General features: G+C 32.9%; 1 pseudogene; it reads right to left on the bottom strand.

The window, feature by feature from the left end:
- The window catches only part of LOC133545235 (FYVE, RhoGEF and PH domain-containing protein 5-like), a 50,688-nt pseudogene that overhangs the window by 24,663 nt on the left and 18,525 nt on the right, over positions 1-7,500 (bottom strand).

The following is a 7,500-nucleotide window of genomic DNA, read 5'->3' as shown; positions in this document are numbered from 1 at the left end:
AAGGCGACGGCTTGAGGCCGTCACACTAACTAACTAACTAAAATTATGTTTTTTTTATTTTGAGAGGTCTTTATTATTATTATTTTTTGTTGTTGTTGTTGCATTTATTTTGGTTTTGTAAACGTTTAGATACCATTATTATTTCCAAACCACTAGCTGTGTAAGCTAGCGCTCCAATCCGCTAAGCAGACTCAATAACTCCATGGTGGCGTCTTGGTGAATTTACCGAGGAATTTGTGAAAAAAACAAAAAACAAACAAACAAAAAAACATTGTTTGCAGTGCCGAATGAAGACTAAAAGACGGAATGGCACTTGTACTTACGGTTCAAATATTTAAACAGCAGGAAACACTAGTTTGAGAGCTTTTAACATTTTAGAACAGGGGTGTTTAAACTTTTAGCACTAATGACTGCCTACTGAAAAGTCAAGTAGTTTTTTTTGTTTTATATATATATATATATATATATATATGTACAGTATATACATATATAGGGACGGCGTGGCGCAGTGGGGGAGTGGCCGTGCGCAACCCGAGGGTCCCTGGTTCAAATCCCACCTAGAACCATCCTCGTCACGTCCGTTGTGTCCTGAGCAAGACACTTCACCCTTGCTCCTGATGGGTGCTGGTTGGCGCCTTGCATGGCAGCTCCCTCCATCAGTGTGTGAATGTGTGTGTGAATGGGTAAATGTGGAAGTAGTGTCAAAGCGCTTTGAGTACCTTGAAGGTAGAAAAGCGCTATACAAGTACAACCCATTTATCATTTATATATATATATATCAAACAAAAAACTACTTGACTCTTCAGTAGTTATATACAGTATATATACATGTATATATAAGTCAAGTAGTTTTATATATATATATGTATATATATATAAAACAAAAAATTACTTGACTACACACTCATATATGTATATATATATATATATATATATATATATATATATATACATATATATATATATACATATATATACATATATATATACACATATATATATACATATATATATATACATACATACATATATACATATATATATATATACACATATATAAGGGAATAGGTGGTAGAAAATGGATCGATGGATACATATATATATATATGTATGGATACATATATATATATATAATATGCTAAAAACATATATTATATATATTTAAAAAACATACTGTCTTTAAATAGGTGACTAAGAATATTATCAATTATTTGTGGATAAATGTTCGCTTTTTTTCATTACAGGCCGATTTTTTACTGTTTTTGTTTATGAGATAGATATGTTACTAATTGAAAACACAACAGTTTGAATTTTAGCAGACACGTTAGTCAAATTTACAAAAAAGTATCGGACCGGTATCGCCAATACCAGTCTGAATTTTACTGGGTATTGGATCGGAAAGACATTAATGCACTGCTTTCGTCTCATCCGCACATTCCCATTTCGAGCTCTGGCTTCTTCTTGGCACAATCGCCAGGCATGACTCCGTGAAGCGGGTCAAGTCCGAACGCTATGAAATGTTCCGATCAAAAATACATAAATAGAAGTCGGAATACCGCGCTGCGTGTACAGTCGGCGTGGGAGTGACACGCCATTTCTCTTGGCAAAAAGACCTTTCCAACCCAGGAAAAGTGTGTCCACACTGCAAATGTCAAGTGCATTGAAAGGCGGCCAGAAAAAGAAGCAGCACAGTTGCCGGCTGCCCTTTCAGCTTCCACAGGAAACACATTGTTTTCAAAGCGGCCTGGCATAAATTGACCCTTTTGTCATCTGAAAAGTAGGAAAATGTTGCTTTATTTCCAACGCTCATGCAAGGTTGCACAAGTCGCCGTGTCCGAAAGGGAGCATACATTTCTTCACTTCCTGTCTTCAATATTTAGCACGCAGAAAAGTGACCCTGAACAAAGAGTTGCCAAGTGCGGGGTTATATTTAGCCAGGATTCAGGACATGGAGTCGGATTTCTACGTACTCACGACCTCCATTGTGTACGGAGTACTGATGGGCACATCGATACTGGAATATCGATACCAGAGCTTTATGGCCCTAATATCCGTCCTCAAATCAAAATATCGATCATTTTGATACTTCATTTTCACCGAGGGCCACATACTGAAAAGTCAAAGTATGCAGGGGCCATGTTGATTTTTTTTTTTATTTAAAAAAAGAAAAAGAAGCTAAAAACAGATATTGTGTCAGCTTTGTATTACAAAGTATAAAGTAGGTGACTAAGTGTACTATTATTAATTATTATTATTATTAATTATTACATACAACATTTTATTTTTTTCTCATTACAAACCTATTTTTGGACATTTTTTTTTGTATTTTTACTGTTGTTTTATTTGCATGTAAGAGTTGAATATAAATGATACTAAAAATATGATTGCGTAACTGCATAACCTAGTATGTCAGAAATTCTGCCTGTATGAAAATATTAATATTCAGTTACATATTTAACAGTGTTTATTAATGTTGTTGTAGTTTTTCAAATTAATTACTTCATAAGATAGTATTATTTATTTTCTAATCAACTAACTAACTACAATTTGTTTATATTTTAAGTATGTAATTTTTATTTTGAATGCTTCAGGGGTGTCTAAACTTAATGTATGTTTAAAAACAAAACTTTATGTTATTGGTGACTAAATATATTATTATTAATTATTAGTTTGAACATTTAATTTATTTTATTATTTTACTAGCTAAAATTTGTTTATATTTGAAATATATTTATTTTCATTTTGAGAGCTTCTAATATTTTAGATCGGGGTGTCTAAACCTTTTTTATTTAACAAATATTAAGATATTAAATATGTTGAAAGTCAAAACTTTGTGTTATTGGTGATTAAATACATAATTATTCATTACAATTTAGAACATTTAATTTTTTTCTCATTACAAACCGATTTTTTTGTAATTTTTTTCTTACATTTGTACTGTTGTTTTATTTGCATGTAAGAAATTAATAAATGATACTAATAATATGATTGCGTAACTGCATAACCTAGTATGTCAGAAATTCTGCCTGTATGAAAATATTAATATTTAGTTACATTTTTAACAGTGTTTATTATAGTTGTTGTAGTTTTTCAAATTAATTACTTCATAAGATAGTATTATTTATTTTTTAATCAACTAAGTAGCTACAATTTGTTTATATTTTAAGTATATAATTTTTATTTTGAGAGCTTCTAAACTTAATGTATGTTTAAAAACAAAACTTTGTGTTATTGGTGACTAAATATATTATAATTAATTATTAGTTTCAACATTTCAGCTTTTTCTCATAACATTCAGATTTTTTTCTCTCCTTTTTTCTCACACTTTTGCTGTTGTTCTTTATGTTATTATTTGAAAATACATAACTTTTTTAAATTTAAGCAGACACATATTTGCACAACGTATTGGTATCAGATCGTTATCGTCGATACCAGCCTGAATTTTTGCCGGGAAATAAAATGAGTGTTATGACACATCACCAGTACAAAGGCCAAATGAATTCCAATAAATAATTGAAAATGAATAAATGGCAGTCATGTTGCAGGTGTGTGACTGACCTCCAACTGGCCAAGGACGTGTGCCAAGGCAGGCGAGGCCATGCAACTTTCCTCCAGCAGGTGGATGCTCCGGTCGTAGTGGCCCATGTAGGTGGTCCACACCAGCATGTCTGCCTTCCTGCTCAGGAAGATGTCTGCCATCTTCTGGCTCTCCTCCCTGAAGTCAATCAGCAAGTGCAGTGCAGGAAGTCACATTCTCTACAGAACCACACAGGTGACCAAATCCAGGGCCAGGGGCCAAATCTGGCTCACTACATCATTTCATGTGGCCCACCGCGTCAATTTATGTGTTACACTGCATTATTTTATGTGTTATGCCACATTTTTGTATGTGTTATGCCACATTATTTAATTTGTTATGCTACATCATTGTATTTGTTATTGTCTATCTGTGTTGGCCCTGTGATGAGGCGGCGACTTGTCCGGGGTGTACCCTGCCTACCGCCCATGTACAGCTGGGATAGGCTCCTGCACCCTTCACGACACCATAAGGGACAAGCAGTAGAAAATGGATGGATGCTGCATTACTTTGTGTTATGCCGCATTTTTTTATGTCCATGGGTTGTACTTGTATAGCGCTTTTCTACCTTCAAGGTAATCAAAGCACTTTGACACTACTTCCACACTTACCCATTCACACACACATTCACACACTGATGAAGGGAGCTGCCATGCAAGGCGCTAACCAGCACCCATCAGGAGCATCTTGCTCAGGACACAACGGACATGACGAGGTTTGTACTAGGTGGGGATTGAACCAGGGACCCTCGGGTTGCGCTCGGCCACTCTCCCACTGCGCCACGCCGTCCATAATGTGTTATGCCTCATTTTTTTATGTGTTATGCTGCATTATTTTTGTGTTATGCTGCATTATTTGTTATGCCGCATTTTTTTATTTGTTATGTCTCATTATTTGATGTGTTATGCCTCATTATGTGTTATGCGGCATTATTTTATGTTATTCCGCATTATTTTGCGTGTTATGCTGCAATATTTTATGTGTTATGCTTCATTATTTTATGAGTTATGCTGCATTATTTTAAGTGTTATTCCGCATTATTTTGTGTGTTATGCTGCATTATTCTATGTGGTATGCCTCATTATTTTATGTGTTATGCTTCATTATTTTATGTGTTATGCTGCATTATTTTATGAGTTATGCTGCATTATTTTAAGTGTTATTCCGCATTATTTTGTGTGTTATGCTGCATTATTCTATGTGGTATGCCTCATTATTTTATGTGTTATGCTTCATTATTTTATGTGTTATGCTTCATTATTTTATGTGTTATGCTGCATTATTTTAAGTGTTATGCCACATTATTTTATGTGTTATGCCTTATTATTTTATGTTATTCCGCATTATTTTGTGTGTTATGCTGCAATATTTTATGTGTTATGCTTCATTATTTTATGAGTTATGCTGCATTATTTTAAGTGTTATTCCGCATTATTTTGTGTGTTATGCTGCATTATTCTATGTGGTATGCCTCATTATTTTATGTGTTATGCTTCATTATTTTATGTGTTATGCTGCATTATTTTATGAGTTATGCTGCATTATTTTAAGTGTTATTCCGCATTATTTTGTGTGTTATGCTGCATTATTCTATGTGGTATGCCTCATTATTTTATGTGTTATGCTTCATTATTTTATGTGTTATGCTTCATTATTTTATGTGTTATGCTGCATTATTTTAAGTGTTATGCCACATTATTTTATGTGTTATGCCTTATTATTTTATGTTATTCCGCATTATTTTGTGTGTTATGCTGCATTATTCTATGTGGTATGCCTCATTATTTTATGTGTTATGCTTCATTATTTTATGTGTTATGCTGCATTATTTTAAGTGTTATGCCACATTATTTTATGTTATGCCACATTTTTTATTTGTTATGCTGCATTATTTTTTGTGTCATCCTGCATTATTTTATTTGTTATGCTGCATTATTTTATCTGTTATGCCGCATTATTTTATTTGTTATGCCTCATTATTTGTTTTGTTATGCCGCATTATATCATGTGTTATGCCGTAACATTTTGTGTTATGCCACATTATTTTATTTGTTATGCTGAATTATTTTTGTGTTATGCCGCATTATTTTATGTTATTCCGCATTATTTTGCGTGTTATGCTGCAATATTTTATGTGTTATGCTTCATTATTTTAGGTGTTATGCTGCATTATTTTAAGTGTTATGAGGAATTGTTTTATGTGTTATGCCGCATTATATTATGTTATCCCGCATTATTCTGTGTGTTATGCTGCATTATTTTATGTGGTATGTCTCATTATTTTATGTGTTATGCTTCATTATTTGATGTGTTATGCTGCATTATTTTAAGTGTTATGCCACATTATTTTATGTGTTATGCCTTATTATTTTATGTTATTCCGCATTATTTTGGGTGTTATGCTGCATTATTCTATGTGGTATGCCTCATTATTTTATGTGCTATGCTTCATTATTTTATGTGTTATGCTGCATTATTTTAAGTGTTATGCCACATTATTTTAGGTGTTATGCCACATTTTTTATTTGTTATGCTGCATTATTTTTTGTGTCATCCTGCATTATTTTATTTGTTATGCTGCATTATTTTATCTGTTATGCCGCATTATTTTATTTGTTATGCCTCATTATTTGTTTTGTTATGCCGCATTATATTATGTGTTATGCCGTAACATTTTGTGTTATGCCACATTATTTTATTTGTTATGCTGAATTATTTTTGTGTTATGCCGCATTATTTTATTTGTCATGCCGCATTATTTTATTTGTTATGCCTCATTATTTGATGTGGTATGCCGCATTATTTTATTAGTTATGCCTCATTATTTGATGTGTTATGCCTCAATGTTTTATGTGTTATGCTGCAACATTTTATGTGTTATACTACATTATTTTATGTGTGATGACACATTTTTTTATTTGTTATGCTGCATTATTTTATCTGTTATGCCGCATTATTTCATTTATTATGCCTCATTATTTGATGTGTTATGCCGCATTATCTTATGTGTTATGCCACATTTTTTTATCTGTTATGCCTCATTATTTGTTGTGTAATGCCGCATTATTTTATGTGTTATGCCGTAACATTTTGTGTTATGCCACTTTATTTTATTTGTTATGCTGCATTATTTTTGTGTTATGCTGCATTATTTTATTTGTCATGCCGCATCATTTTATTTGTTATGCCTCATTATTTGATGTGTTATGCCTCATTATTTTATTTGTTATGCTGCAACATTTTATGTGTTATGCCACATTATTTTATGTGTGATGCCACATTATTTTATGTGTGATGCCGCATTATTTTATGTGTAATGCATCATTATTTTATTGGTTATGCTTTATTATTCTATTTGTTATGCCTCATTATTTTGTGTGTTATGCCTAATTTTTTTATGTTGCCCACCAAGTTATTTGTGGTCTGCATTAAAAAAATAGGTTGAAAATAATAAAGCGGCGCTAAATGTTCTTATGTTACAGCCTTATTCCAAAATGGTGTACATTTATTTTTGTCCTCAAAATTCTATACACAATTCCCCATAATGACAAGGTTTTTTTCCAAAACATTTTTCAAATATATCTAAAATAAAAACAACTAAAAGATGACATTTATATCGGTATTTTCAACCGTTGCGCAACACTTTGTTGATGCACCTTTGGCAGCAATTCGAGCCTCAAGTCTTTTTGAATACGATGCCACGAGCTTGGCACACCTATCTCTGGGCAGTTTGGCCCATTTCTCTCAAGCAACATCAACTTGGATTCATGCCTTCATCTTAGCCTAGTCAGGCAGGTGAGGCTGTGAATACTTTTGGATTGGGCCGTATATATTGACTGTTACATGAGGACACATACGATGTACGTTAATGTCTCACCACCGCCGGGTGCGCTCGTCCAGCTCGGCCAGCATTCCGCAGTGCA

Source organism: Nerophis ophidion, linkage group LG02 (genome assembly GCF_033978795.1).
Source record: "Nerophis ophidion isolate RoL-2023_Sa linkage group LG02, RoL_Noph_v1.0, whole genome shotgun sequence".
In the NCBI taxonomy this organism is placed as follows: Eukaryota; Metazoa; Chordata; class Actinopteri; order Syngnathiformes; family Syngnathidae; genus Nerophis; species Nerophis ophidion.
This window is presented reverse-complemented; position numbering and strand designations above follow the sequence as displayed.